Consider the following 16218-nt stretch of genomic DNA (forward strand, 5'->3'; position numbering starts at 1 on the left):
GGGCTATTGCCTTGCTGCTGGCCCTTGACACCCTGTGCTGGATGGTGAATTCCAGCAAGCGATGATCGCTATCGCCCAGATGGTCAAGGACCTGGAGGCCCCTTACCAGGTCATCATCTGTGGTGAGGACTGGGTCCAACAGGGCATTTCCTCTGGTGGGAGTGTGCACCTCCTGAATTAAGTGGCAGTCCTGTATCTCCGCCAGGAACCTCCTGGAATGGTCCAACCTGGCTGACTGTTCCTCCCAGCAGATGTCTGGGTAATTGAAATCACCTATGACAACTACATCCCTTGCCTTAAGTGCCTCTGCAAGCTGGCCCAAGAATTCCTGGTCCAGGTCCTCCCCTTGGTTGGGGGGTCTGTAGTAGATCCCCACCGTTAGATCCCTCTCACCACAGCCCCCTTGTATCTTGAAAACAGCTGTTATGCTCCACTATTGTCAATAGGGCAGAAGCCACACGGTAGATACCACTTTATAGCTGCTGCTAAGGACCCCCGTTTAGCCCCCAAATGAAGTGGTTAAGGCCCCAGTGAGGTTTAAACTCACAACCACTGATTTACAAGACCAATACTCTTACCACTGAGCTATGGAGCCATATCAAGATACACATCTGGTAAGTGTCACAAATTGTTAATAATAAGGCACCTCCAAAATTGAAGTGGATTCATGTTGGAACTCAGATTCATGAAGAATTTAGCAGCCTAATGTGTTTGTTTTGTTGTTTGACCAACTCTAGTCAGTGCACAGGGCCAGAGTCAGCACTAGAAAATATAAAACGTCAGCCTTTATTCATTTCAACTTGTCATATGTGGTCATTTTATCATACTTGAGCTCTTCTTGAGGAGTGATCAGAAGAAAGACTCGTTCACCTTGGACTCAAGACAGCAGAGTTTTAATCCAGTCACAGAACTCTGGCATTCGACCAGAGCACCATGATGCTTATTTCTGCGTGTCCTGGTTATTTATTCCCTTCATTTTATACAGTTTAATTCAGGATTTAATAGATCAAAAGCTTTCCATTATTTTGTAGTTCTCTTCCTGTTTTTTTCTGCTCATTTGTTTCTTCCTCATCTTATACTATTTGTTCAAAGGAAAATGACTGGGGGATATGTTTTCCTTTTAATCTTACTGTACCATGGAAATAGGGTGGTAATAAAGAACAAAGACAACTCTGTACTAATAGGAAATTCTTAGTAAAGTTCCTAAAGGCACCAGAAGTCGGCCCAGTTTTTGCTAATGCTTTGCATCAGTTTTTACTGACCTCAGTTTTGAACAAAAAATACCACCTGCATGTATTGTCTGTAATTTACACCAGAACAAGCACTGGTAGTTACCAGCCTCAAGGGCAGTGGCATAACCTCAAGGGTAGGGCAACTAAGGCAACTCTGGGGAGAGCGAAGCAAAAAGGCTGACCGTGCCACCATACACACAGGCAGGTGGTGGCAACCTGTGTACACAGCTTACCCAAGTTCCCACCCATACCATAACACCTCTGCTCAAGGGATTCACCTACTTTTGTAATACAAAACCAAGGCTACAGTAAGATAGAGTTGTAGAGTGGATGAAATGCTGTAACTCCTAGCCTGGACATTACAGAAGCGATAGCTGATAACCAGAGTGCCCTAAATAATGAAAAAAATAAGCTTGTGAATGGTGATTGGTACATTGCTGCCTGCCTCCTATTCAGTTAGCCACTCTCTAACTCAATAGTTGCAGATATTAAGGAGTAAACTCCATCATTTAGGCTACACATAGACATCACATTTGTCCTGGAATAAGCCATTTTATCTTGGAACAAAATGTAATCATTCAAAACTCCATGTCCATTGTTTCAGGATAAATCCTAAAAAGATTAATGGGATAAGAAGTACTAACCATTTCCCCTGAGGCATCACAAAATGCACCTGAATTGTTATCCTGCATCTTTGAATCAATAGCAGTACATTCAGCTGCTCACTAGGCCCCAATTAAAAGAGCAATGTATATGCACACCATTCCTGGGATATTTTGGTTCCAGTACAAACACAAGCATAACTTGTCCAGGAGCAATTGTAAAGTCTGTTCCTAGCCTCCAACCTATCCCTAAGTTAGGGGCAATCTACGGCACATGCAAGGATATAGGGTTTATTGCCTTAGGAGCTGTCACCCTGAATATTTCCCTAATCTTGATACAAGGAAGTTTCCAAGTTTTTTGCACAATACAGTTGGGACCAGTCACCTTCAGGCCTTTCAACCAGCAACCAGCTACATCAAGTTCCTGTGAACCCTGAGTAGAAGGTATAGATCCAGGCATGCAGTGTAAACCACACTCACAATAGATGTACCGGTATGGGTAGAGCAGTGCCTTCTTCTCGCATTTCTTTTCTCTTTTCTTCTGCTTAATGGGGATTGCAGTGGTTATTTAAGACAACAAAGAGTAATGAAATCAAACCTTAACCTCAACATCTGAGCAGGAAGCCAGAGATCTATATTCTAGGTCCTTTTGCTAGACAGGGGCTGTATCTACACGAGATACTGACTGCACAGTAGCTCATTACTACTGCACAATAGTGTCACATGGCACAAAGTGTAACACAATGCTGTTGCACAGTAGTAATAATGAGCTACTGCATAGTCAGCATCACCAAGAAGCTGTGTGGGGACACTACAGCGTGGGAATGCCAGTTACTGCATGGTTATTTAGTACTTGTGCATGCAAGGCATTATCCAGGGCTCCTTTTGAAACTGGCCCCTGAGGCAGTCATGAAAGGGAGCTATGTGTAGAGAATCAAAAAATTAAACAAGAGGGTGTGTGGCATAGTAAGACAGATATTGGCCTGAAAAGGAGAAGATCCTGGGTTCTAGCCTAGGCCCTTAATCTCAATAGGGTGCAAACTCCTTGACTATTCTTCATGTAGTAACTACTGAATGCAAGAGATAGTGACTCAAATTTTTAAAAATGTGTTAGAGAGGGCATCAGTTCTAGGGCTGTGCAAAGCTTCGTTGCTGATTTGATTCAGTGGAGACTTGGCCCGATTCGGCAGCTGAATCTCCAAATCCAAATTGAATCAGGAGACCCTTTAATCTCTCCAAATAGAATCAGAACCCTCTGAATCGATTTTAAGAGATTCAATGATTTGGACATAGATGCAGCTTTAAATGTTTTTTCTACATACCTCAAGGTACCAGGTGGCTCATGAACACTGAGATGGTGGGGCAGATGGAGTGTCCCATGGGAGCATGAGGGGGCCCCCAGTGTGCATAGCACTGGACATGGAAGTGGACCAGAAAAACTTCCAGTTGTATGAGGGACCATCCTCCCACCCCCCGGATCAACGACTCGTGCCTCCTGGGCCTGGGAGGCACCCGGGGTCCCCCCTCAGCCAAATCACAGAGCCAGGGGGGCAAAAGGGGGTCCCTGTTCACTCCTGTGGGTTGCTCCATCCACCCCAGCATCTCAACATTTACAAGCTGCACCTGGTACCTCAAGGTATGTAGGAAAAACATTTAAAGCTATGTCTATGGCCGAATTCCTGATTCTCCAAATCAGCACTGAATCTTCAGATTCAGATTCAGCTGAATTGAATCAGGACAGTGATCTGAATCACTGTTCCCTGAATCAGGCTGAATCCAAATCAAATTCGGGCTGCTTTGCACACCCCTAATCAGTTCATTTCTACTCTGTTGCCTACTTGTTAAAGTACTGTCCTGGGTAGGAGAAGACACTCAGTTTCAAGTCCCTGATATCTCCAACAGTAGAAGGATTATATATGCATTGCCCTGGAATTAGAATGACTTGCTTTCCCTTCATGAAAGTATTTCTGGAACAAAGACTAGACATGTTGATAGTCTGTGCTCTTTTTCCTTGTTCTTTTTCTTGAGGACTTTGGTCTCATAGATTGTCAGTCCAGCACCTCCCACAAAAAAGTTCAACTGAACATTTTTAAAGAAGAAATAAATATTTTCATTAATGACATTTTGTATGAGTACAATTATGCTTTGCAATAGGGTATTATCAAAACAGGCACATTTAACGTTTGCTCCTTTGGCTAACAGGCTGGATGAAAGGCAACACTCCTTTTTTTGCATTGCAGGGTGTCGCCTAGCAATATATTACACTGACATTGAACAAATGTGTAATAGTAAATATTATGGTTTCATCTAACATTTCAGCTATGAAAATAAACTGCATATAATGGAGTTCACATAGCAGATACCAGGGTCAAAGACATTCTGCAACCATTACAATACCTTGCACATAGATAGTGATTATTTATTGGAACATGTTATGAGTCAGGGCAATTCCTAACATTGTGTCCTCTGGAAAATTCCATTCTCTACTCTTAGTAGACATCACACATACAGTTCATACATTTTGATTAATTGAGACATTAGGGTACCCCACCAGTCATAGAAGAATATCTTTCCTAAAATTGACAGATACTTATTTCCAGGAAAATAAATAAAATCAGGTAGCATGAAGCATTTGCCATTCTTGGCAGGGCAGTTAAAATGAACAAGATGGTATATAAAAGCTTGTTAGATTCCCTATTTAGTTTCATTTTAAAGATTTTTAGTCTTATCTTTCATGATTTATGCACAAGGTGTACTGCAACTTGTTGGGTTGTTCTATAAATACCTCCCTAATTTGAATTAAGATAATGCGTTATCTGTGCCTGGTAGATATATTACAGTTTTGTACTTACTTAAGTCCCACCAAACCATAAAGCCTTTTTGCATTTCAGATTTAGCTAAAAATATTCACCCATTAAAATAGCAATCATCATTAAAATTAGCTCCCTGATTCTGCTGATTAATTTTTCAGAAACAAGCATGCTTTCTGAAAGTTACAATTAAACATATTTTTAGACAAAACCTGAGGATTTTTAAAGCAATTACCTGGCATAAAACAAATGACAGGACACAATTAGCAAGAAAAGGAAGGAACTTGAAACTGAAATGTGCTCTTTTTAAATGTTTAGAATCTGCACACGTTATTTTTGATTTAATGGCAACAGAGGGGTGCTATTTTTAAAGAAATGGTTTTTAAAGAGAAGACTAAATGTAAGCTTTTCTTCCTGCTCAGTACATTTGCATCCAGAAAATAAAGTAGTGGGTAGGTTGTTTAGCATTGTATATAACATTTGTGAGTACTAAGGGCCCAATCCTGCAATCTTTTTTCTTCTGAGAAATTCCACTGAAGAAATTCCTGGAACTATGTTTATATGGTATAAGACCAGGATTGTTCATGAACTTGACAGGTAGACTGTAACCACATGTGTTATCTGAAACTTGTCCTTGTGTTTAGCTGTGCTTTGGCCTGTTAAGCAGTATTTTACACTACAAGTAGTGGGACTGAACACATAATCAATATAATTATGAAGAGCAGTAGCTGGGCCTTCTTAAGCATCTTATGTGTTCATTGTTTTTATGTGACACATCCAGACCCTGGATGTGGCCAGATGCACCTTTGAGATGTTCCCAGGATTTTCTCACACCTTCAGGGGTTCCCCTTAGCCCCAAACACCTGTCTGACATGTGCTCTTTGACCATTGAGGACAGACTAAGACATACCGCTCTGATCTGTATGTGCCTCAGCTTTAGCTGCCTCACCAATGTCTTTCCAGCTCTTAGCAGAGCGGGCTTTGCCAGCTGCAAGAATTACACCCTTATCTGGTTATACATTCAGAAAGTACAGATCCCCCTTCCTTAGAAGAGGCCTTGCTATATGGTCAACTGCTCCAAGATCGCAGTCATCACTGACAATAAATATGCTATAAATGAATAAGAATAAGAACAAAAAATCAGTAACAATATGTTGAGAGACAGCTAGAGATTAAGAAAAAAACAAATAAAAGAAAATATCAGAACAGTAATTTGATCTTACTCTGCATCTTGAACCCAAGAATGTAGCTTGTGTTCAGCCTGGTAGGTGAGGGCCTAAAAGGTTCCCCTATGCCTCAGAATACTAACAATAAACCCCTGCTCTTATGACAAGACTCATGTATGGTTTTTTATTGGCCATTTACATACATTATCCATTGTGCTCTTGGGGAGTCCTCACTACACATGTAACTTCAAGCCTTCCAAGTGTGTATATCTAGTCAAGACAAGTCAAGTCAATCCTGAGGTTGCCAAGATGCTGTAATGACCCTCCTCCACTCTGCCCTGTGTTTGGCTAACTTTGTGTACTCTATCAGTTGAAGCCCTGTGCAGTCCTTAATATTGGTTCCCCTGCTCTTCATGGGTCTACCACTTTTTCTCATTCCCTCCATGGCACCCTGCCTTATGATTTTGGCAAGGGTGTCCAGCCTTTTCATGATGTGCCCAAACCATTGCAGCTTCCTTCATCGCACAACCTCCAACAATGGTTCATGACTGATTTGCTGCTTGACAGAGTCATTGGTCTGGTGCTCAGTGTATAAGACACACAGTAGTCTCCTAAAGCAGAACATTTCAAATGCCTCAATTCTGTTCTCTAACTTCTTATTAAGCATCCAAACCTCATAGTCAGTGTATGCTTACCAGACTAGAAGTCTCTCCTGATCTAATTTCCTCTTTGTGAAAAATGTCCTCCCCTAAATAGCCAGGCATTGTTTTTATGGGTCCTTTTTTTGAAATGTAAATTGTCTGGAATGGTCTGGCTCAAGTGCCTCAGAACAGGTCTGCAAGGGCCTACTTGATGAGCAAACAAATTCAAGTCAGATGTTAATTTTTGGGTGAACAGGTGAGAAACCCTTGATCACTGCCCCACTAAACAGCCCTGGCTAAAATATATATAAATGTAATGTTGATATTAAATATTATGTTGATATTACAATTCATGCAGATATAATGGCAATACTAAATAGTACCTGCTGCTACAAATACGTAGAGACTACACATGCCATGTCAGTAAAACACACTCAGGGAAACATGCATGATGTCCTGTGAACACCTCAAAATATTGTGGGTTTTGTGACACCTTATCTGAGACTTGAAGGTTAAAATACTCATTCTAATTTTAAGAATAAGAACAAACCAATGCTTGTTACTGCCAAGGAGTGTCATAACTTAGGAAACATTAACATTGGCACCACTTTTTAATCTTTGGTTTCTTCAAAATCTATTTTAACTACAAGCCGATACATAAAGAAAGCTAGAATAACTTAGTTATAAACATGGGTTTCCTGTCACTATTACAATTCTGAAAAAAAAAAATCCCCATATAGTTTGGCAGCAATTTTTTAAGATGAAAAAAGAGTAGACGCTCTCTTTAAAAGCAAATGTAAACTCAGTGCCTTCTCCTGAGTAGCCTGTGTGTTATCAAAGAATTCTTCTGGTATCTCCTTGTAACATTTTTTGAATGACTTTGCAGTTCAAAAACATTGGACATGTTATAGTAAGCTGTGCCAATAAGAAGTTAAACAAACAAACAAAAAAGCTGCTAGCATCACTGGAAGCATATAATGAGGCTTGCAGAGATACATTTGTTAACAATATGGAACTTATGCATCAAATAATTAAATCTGTCTAATATTTAATACTGCTGACTATAACTCCAGATATAGTAGTATATTACTAAAAGAGGGACTTAACTTGCAAATACTAGTAGGATGCAGGCAGTCATAAATGACCACTGTATAGTAAATCACCACTGAAATGCCTCCTTGACCCTTTTAAATAGAGTGGTGGCAGATATGGAGAAAAAAAAAAGTGGGGGTGGATGTGTACCAAAGCATTTGGGTGCATGGGGCAGAACATAAGAACAATTGTTTCCACGGTATAAGAATTTGGCTATTCCCAACAATCAATTAGTTTCCTATCTTCCCAAAACTTGCTAGAGTAGATAGTAATGTGATCTACTTTAAAAGCCAGATCCAAAGCCTTTTGAAATCAATGGAAAGAGACCCATTGCCTCAGACCCTGAGTGTATTCATTCAGGGAGCAAACAAAAGTCATGTTTGTCACATGATCAGCCCCTTGGAAGCACTCTACAGCCAGGCCCTGACAGAAGTGCACAGCCGTAAGATTCTTTAAAAGTGTCTGATCGTGGGAAAAATTAACCCCCATTTTAATGTGAGATCAGATGAAACTGATCGAGAGTGAAGTGCTTTCATTAACTTCTGTTTGTCCTTGCCTGGGTGCAGGGCTGGGTTAATTCAGTCCAGCCCCACCCCCAAAGCTGTCTTCAGGATGGGATATAGGGAAAAAGATAGGAAGTGAGTTCTATCTGGGGTTTGCCCAACCTGTGCTGGAGGAGGGGGTGGCAGATGGGTTGGAGATGGGGGGGCTCCAATCTACCTGCCCTGTCTTCCAGCACAGGATGGGCAAACCCAGACAGAACCCCCTTCCCTCCTGCTCCCCTCCTATATGAAGACAGCACCAGAGCTAGGAGGAAGGGTAAGGAAATACAGGCAAACAAGCCCGCCTCTCTCTGTTGGATTGGCTCCAAAGTGGAGCTTGATCACCTCCCCACCTCCCCCCACAACCAAACAGAAAATGTCTGTTGGATCGGGGAAGGGGGAGGGTCACTAACTCATGGCACTTGCTGTGAACTCCTTGAGTTAAAGCAGGGAGGTGCACATCTGTCAGTGCCCTTAATGCTGGAATGGACCCTATGTAATGGGTAAGGCATACCTACATCAGTCATTGATAAGCCCTAGATAATAAGCCTCCCCATTCTCCTCCTGCTTCAAGGAAGAAATGCATTGCTACAGAGGCAAGCATACTTCATAAGCATACTAAGGTCAACTGCTTAGCTGTTCAACACATAAAAGAAAAAAATCTCTTTACTCTACCCTTTCCCCCATACATCTGCCAGCCTCTTGTTTGGTGGTTGATACTGGAGTATAAAATAGGAGGGGGAACTTTCACCCACCAAAGGAGGAAAGGGGTCTGCTGGGGAATGCTGCTGATGCAAATTACAGTGGAAGAGGAGTTCTTTTCCCTCCAATTGCTTACTCCTTGCTTTCTACCACCATTTCAGTGATATAGTCACAGTAAAGATTGGGGTAATACTGTCATACACATAGGCTGAGGGGCAGTTTAGGCCCCTTTTTGTCACACAGCCATTTAGCCATTTTTACACACCTATTGTAAAATTGGAATAGCCATGCCTTTGTTGTTGGTCTGAAATGTTTTATTTGTTCTGTAGGAATATCATCAAGGCTTTGCCATCATTAAAAGTGTTTATTGCAGTTATTAATTCAGCCATTGTGAAATATATCCCAAAGTGGGTTGTTTGAAGCTTGGGTTGTTTATTTAGTGCCCTACCATTTTCAATGAGGTGACAGGAACCTGATTTACAGTAAATATTATAGTATGGTTCTTTCTTCTCGGATTGTAGGTAAGTTGCTTGAAGATTGTCCATGGGGTTTTTTTGTTTGTTTTTTTTGGGGCGGGAGGGGTCGCCATATTCTCAACGAGGTTCTAACACAACTTCCTTCTTTCCTTTGCTAATATAGTGACCAGTTCTCTTTCAGCATTACTTATCACCTAAATCAAAGCTATCCCAGAACCACTAACCAATTTGGATCAGAAAGAAAGAACATAATGGCTGTCATTCATCATTGGACACTTGTGATTGGTCCAGTATTAAAACAGTCTCATAGAAGTAGCATGAGGATGGCAAAGAGCTAGGATAAACCGACAAGTTACATGAACAGAGATGAACAGTGAGTTAGAGAGGTTTTTGTAGATTGAAGGAATTAAGGAAAAGAAAAGGCATCATTTTAATAGTGAATATGACATCATTTCTGCTTTGAAGCAACATTTGTTAATAGAGGTTGAACTTCAAATGGCTTGATTCAGAGAGACAGTTCAGAGAAATGCCCTGAAAGCTCTATACTTATTTAGTCCCCACTCTTTAACCTCAAGAAATGAAGCTAAAATGTTTACAAGAAAAAAACTTTCTTTTCTGCTTCCTAGTTTTGTATGCATTAAAATACAGCAAGAACAATCTTCCAACAAGATTTCAGCATTTTCTATACCAAATCCTGGACAAATCCAAATACAAACCATCCTGAATTAAATTAATGAAAACACCAATCATGTACAATCTGCTTATGCTTTGATAGACTATTTTGGAAAGGTTTTATTTTATCTGGATTGGTTTGTTCAATATGAATTATTTCTTTCTTTAAATAGGAGTCTTCTGAAAAGCCAATGTTAACTATCATTTAGCAAAGAGTTTACTATTAACTATACAGGGTCTCAATAGTCATGGAACATCACACTGTTTCACAAGAGGTTGTTCAGCAATGTTAATGTCAATGGAACAAAGAAAAGGTAAAATGGATTCATTCCAGCATCGTGGAAACAAAATTAAAGTAAATTATTGAGTACCAGTAATAGCTAAAAAACAATGTAAAAGCAACATGTTCTTGAGAACCCAGAAGGACTTATGTGACTGTGACTGTAACCATAAATGACCCTTTTTTTTAGTTCAATATTTTGTGAACAGAATTAATTATGAATATATAGACAAACCTGGAGTGGAGTGGTTGACTATTGATCACGTTTTGCCAGCCATATTCATGGTCACTTTAAGACTCATGCTTTGATAGCAAGAACAGGAAGCTTGTGTAGTGATTGCTATAAAATCATTATTTATAATATTTAATTACATTGTTAAAGAATCAGAAATATGGCATTGATAGCAATGGGTATCTTTCTTCTGGCTTTAATGGGCACTGCATCACAATTACAAGTCACTACAAATGTTGGGAAAGTTGAAGACAAAGTCAGTATGCTAGGTGTCTTAATTCAGTGGAGGTTCTCCAGTGCCAAGTTGATATGCACAGGCCACACCTACACAAGACAATGACTGTATGGTAGCCCATTACTCTTGTGCAGTAGCGTCACATGGTAGAAAATGTGATGCAACACTGTTGCACAGTTAGTGTCACAAAACAACCATTCCTTGGTGTGACTGCACTTTAACTCCGGTTACCGCACAGTTATTTAGTACTTGTTTATACAACTAAGCAGTCAGTGTCTCATGTAGCTACACCCACAGTATAAGATAATGATTAAAGCAGAGTAAAAAATACTATGACTGGTTGGAAAAGAAGAATTTCATTTTTCAAAAGTATCTGAGATTTCTTTTTTTCCCTTCCCCATTGAAATGGAACTAAGGCCCCTGCTACATGTTACATACATTATGCAATTAACTGGTTAATCGTGCAATAAATTTAGACCAGCCACATTTGCGAAGTAATTTTCATATGACTATACAATGGGGTGTGCAAAGTGGGCCATATTCTATTCGGATTCAGATTTGGCCCAATTTGGGGGATGGTGATGCAATTAGCTGATTTGGATCACTGTCCCAATTCAAGTCGGCCAAATCCAAATCTGAAGATTTGATTCTGATTTGGAGAATCAGCAATTCAGCCATAGAAAGAGCTTTAAATGTTTTTTCTACCTACCTCGAGGTGTTGGGCATGGTTTATGAATGTCAAGATGGTGGGGTGGATGGAGCATCCCACAGGAGTGCAGAGGGTCCCTCGTGTGCTCAGCAGCGGACCCAGAAGTGGACTGAAAGTGCTTCTGGTTCACTTCTAGGTCCTCTGTCGAGAATGCTGGGGACCCCCCGCACACCTGTGGGATGCTCCATCCTCCCCACCATCTCAGCATTCGTAAGTCACATGGTACCTTGAGATATGTAGAAAAAAATGTAAAGCTTTGTTTATGTCCGAATCATCACATCTCTCCAAATTGAACCAGAGGCTCCCAATTCAGGGAGATTAATGGGCCTCCTGATTTGATTTGGATTTGGAGATTTGGCTGCTGAACTGGGTTGAATCTCCTCCTAATAGAATCAGCGACTGAAGTATGCACAACCCTACTAGCCATCTATAAAAAAGAGCCAACCAGCTAGAAAGTTAATGCTTGAAAATGTGTAAGAAATAGGAGGTTTTTATCCAGCTTTAATTTGAATGTGTGCACTGTGGTTTTTATGCAGCTTTAATTTGGATGTGTGCACTGAGGCCTGTCTTTTGTTTATGAAAATGAGAAAGAAAAGACCCACACTAGAAGAACCAAGAGGAAAAAGAATAGGAAAATATAGCAAATTCCGAAATTCTCCAAGATGCAAAACGAAAACTGAACCTGCTTCCCTAATTCCAGGTGAGTAACTTAACTGTTAATTTAGCCTGGAATCAAGCTCTCTGGTTTCAAATCTAAATTGCATCTAGGACCTCAGAGACCTTTCCAACAAAGGTTTGTCAAAACCAGTGTATGTCTGCAATCAGTTTTATTTTTAACTAACTGCCATTTTTGGATGGAAATAAAATTTCTGGAAAAAATACCCAGTTAGAAATGATCTATCTCTCTATAATCTTTGTAAATATGTTCATGATGATTGATACCAAACCAAGAACTACAGAAAATCAGCTGAAGAGAGGCTGTTTATACGATAAGTCATCAAATTTATAGGTCAAATTGTGCTGACTTTAACTCAGTTAATGGGAAAACCAGCATGAGTAAGGAAAGTCAAATTCCCTCCACAACATTGGTGTTTTCCTGAAAACTGTGCTAACAGAAACAGTTAATTTAAACCATTAACCATTGCTAATATAATGTAAAAAGAAAGAAAGGAAGAAGGAGGAAGAAGCAGCAGCAAGATGAAAAATGACCCATAAACCATGCAAATAGTGGGAGTATTTACGTGAGTTACTGCGGAGTAGACTAATTAGCTCCACAGTAAATGTCTTGCACCTACATGTGCAGTCTATTAGGCTGCAGGAAACTAATTAACTCCAAAGTAGGATAGTACTTATATTTACATAGTGGCTGAAGCACGAGAGTGCTTCAGTGCCAGGGCTTCCTGCTGGCTAGTAAGCCCCCAACCTGGCCCTCCACAGCATGTTGAGCTGGATAAGAGCAGTCCCGGGCTGGCAGGATGATGCCCAGGGCATCTTGCAGGCCAAGGCTGCTGCAACCTGGCTTATCATGCTGTGGTCCCAGCCGCATATGTAAACACAGTGCCCAGGAACAATGAACTCCAATGCAATACGTGCTGGAATTTATTGCTGCATGCTAATAGTTTGTGTAGATGCACCCAGTGTGTAGTAAATCTTTTCAAATAGTACCGATACCTGATGTACAATTCAGGCCTGACTTAATCCTGTATCCAATGTACATGTGCCTAAGTGCTTTGCTGAAATGAATCAGCCCACTGAATTTGGGCCTGAGTCATTGTTTTGCAGGGCTGTGCTATAACGGTCAAATTTCAGAGGTAGTTAGACACTGAAAGATGCAGAGGTGCTGAGTAGGAATTAAAAAACATTAAATGTGTAATGTGTAATTCCCACTGAAATCCCATAAAGCATTTCTCTTTCTTGCAGTCTCTACAGATCTTTAAAATCTGGTCCTAGGTATATATTCATTGTATTGTAAGTAAAGTATGAAATCTAGAATCTTCAATAATAATTTTTCTAGAATCTTCTAGAATCTTCAATAATACAGTATGCCATTGTGAATTTTCAAAAACAATCTATGTAATCTATGGCCTACTATACCAGAACCTATATAAAACTAAGTGAAATGCTCCCAGGCCCAAGGGGAGCCATGAATTAGACTAATAACAAATGAGGGTTGGAAGGGACTGCAGGAGGTCATTTACTCCAACCTCTTGCTCAAAGCAGAACCATTCCCAACTATATCATCCCAGCCAAGGTTTTGTCTACCCAGGTCTTGAAAACGTCCAAGGATGGAGATTCCACCACCTCCCTGGTTAGCCTGTACTGGTGCTTCACTGCCCATCTAGTAAGAAAGTTCTTCCTCATATCTAGTCTAAACTTCCCTTGCTGCAACTTGAGACCATTTCACCCAGTTCTGTCATTTGCCACCACCAAGAACAGTCTATCTCTATCCTCTTTGGAACCCCCCTTCAGATAGTTAAAGGTTGCTATTAAATCCCCAGTCTTCTCTTCACCAGACTAAATATCCCTAGTTCCCCCAGCATCCTCTCATAAATCATGTAACCATTTTCATTGCCCTCTGCTGAGTCTCTCCAATTTGTTCACTTCCTTTCTGTAGTGGAAGGTCAATAACTGGACACAATACTCCAGATGGGGCCTTACCAATGCCAAATAGAGAGGAAAAAGAATCACTTCCCTTAACCTGCTGGTAATGCTCCTACTAATGCAGCCCAGTATGCCCTTTAGCCTTCTTTGTAAGGATACACCATTGGCTCATATTTAGCTTCTTATCCACTGTAACCTCTAGTTCGTTTTCTGGAGAGCTGCTACCTAGCCAGTTAGCCCTCAGCCTGTAACAGTGCACAGGATTGTTTCATCTTAAATGCAGGACTTGGTTCTTGTCTTTATTGAACCTCATTGAGGTTGTGGCTATTAATCTCTGCATAGCTCTGAATAAGCCTACTAAGAGTAATGAGTATAATAAACTAAACCCTTAAATAAGAGTGCTAAATACATCCTTTTCCTGTGATTTTGATCTGTTCCATAAATCATAGAAAAGTAGGACTGGAAGGAAACTCCAGAGGTCATCTATTCCAACCTCCTGCCTGAGGCTGGATCATCTCTATCCAAACCAAATCTCTTTATGCATTTAAATTTCCTTCAAAATCCCCTCAAACTGGAATATTTACATTTATTTTTTAATTTAATATTAAAGAAACCCCTTCAAACTAAGCTAAGCTATCTCAGTTCATTGAAGATGATAACAGATGGCCAGCATTTGGATTCTTAAACAGGTACTACTTTGCACACAACCTGAAAACATTTTCCTCAGCAACGTAAGAATCATCCTCATAAAGAAAGTCACTATAGTTTAAAGCATAGATATATTTGCAAAAATTCTGGATCATATATTTGACAATGGAATAGTAGGTGTAGAGAGATCTATACATTGCCAGAGGAGTTCTTTAAAATTAACTTAGGTTTGTTATAGGCTTTACTCTGGACTCCATTAACTTTTAATCCTTCTCAGGGGATTCTTGTACATATTCCATAAAATGTGAGCCAAAAATTGAAGGGAGATTGCTACATCTGCTGAGCCTCTTGATGCGCTGATATGGGAAATTTGCAGAGGAGTGAATATCCTCATACTACTATTCAGTCGGGTGGTCTGAATGAATTTCTCAGTTTCTCATGAACTTTTTGTAAATGTTTCCTGAAGCTCTGCTCATAATTCTCAAGAGTATTCAAAGTTAAGAGACTTGGGTAAGATAGTCTCATATGATTCTTTCTTATTCATTTTTGTATGAGTGCATGAGGAATTTTTAAGGTGTGGGTGGGAGGGGGGAATTTCTAGTCTACTCAAAGAAAGCCATCTCATTAGTCAGATCTCCAAGTTTGTTTTCCAGGTACATTTAATCTACTTAAAGCCTCAGCCGAATACAAATCTCGGAATGATTTCTGAGGAAACTGTGTCACCTCTACAATGGGTCTTGTTTAGGATAACAGATTCCCTGATAATGTCACAATTTGCACACCCTCGATTCCAAAAATAATATATGCCCATTTCTGCTAATGGCTTGCAGAGATAGAGAGGAAAAATGAGGAACAGAGAGGAACATCTTACTTTGCTTTCCTAGAGATCCAATATGGTGATAGTTCTTTATAAAATTATCCACAAACGTACTTTATGAAAAAAAAACACTGATCTGAATGATAGTCATCTTATAGCCTATAAGGGCCAAACTGAAACACCATATTTACTTAAATAAAATATGAGCCCCATCACCTCCCCCTCTCCCATCAACAGGGGGGGAAAGGCCCCTCATCTTACATTCACATAAAAGGAAGCTGCATTAAATACAGTGTATATCTTTGAACTCCTGATAAAAGCAGCATGTGCTCAATAATGGAAACTAACTATGCAGTTGATTAAATGCAGCCACAAGGATTGATTAGTGAAGCCCATCTGAATAAGATACATAGCAGTGTCCAATAAGCACTAGGGGTGTATGAAGAAGGCCATAATTGATTCAGATTCAGATTCAGCCTGATTCTGGGGACAGTGATTCAATTTATTGACTCAGATCACTGTCCTGATTCAATTTAGCCAAATACAAATCTGAAGATTCAATGCTGATTCAGAGAATCACAGATGCAACTTTAAATGTTTTTTCTACCTCAAAGTACCACAGGTGGCTTGTGAATGCTGAGATGTTGGGGTAGATGGAGCATCCCAGAGGAGCATGGGGGAGCTCCCCACATGCTCGGCAGCAGACCCTGAAGTGGACCTGAAGTACTTCTGGGTCCACCGCCAAATGTGCAGGGGAACCC

At 40.3% G+C, this 16218-nt stretch overlaps 1 non-coding gene across 1 annotated transcript; it reads right to left on the bottom strand.

Annotated features, from left to right (window-relative positions):
* Positions 1–522: 522 nt before the first annotated feature.
* TRNAT-UGU lies at positions 523–595 on the bottom strand. Its single transcript has one exon. It is a non-coding gene; the product is annotated as a tRNA-Thr (tRNA).
* Between the last annotated feature and the right edge of the window lie 15623 nt (positions 596–16218).

Source organism: Crocodylus porosus, unplaced genomic scaffold, assembly GCF_001723895.1.
Source record: "Crocodylus porosus isolate Cpor-Errol unplaced genomic scaffold, CroPor_comp1, whole genome shotgun sequence".
Taxonomy (NCBI): Eukaryota; Metazoa; Chordata; order Crocodylia; family Crocodylidae; genus Crocodylus; species Crocodylus porosus.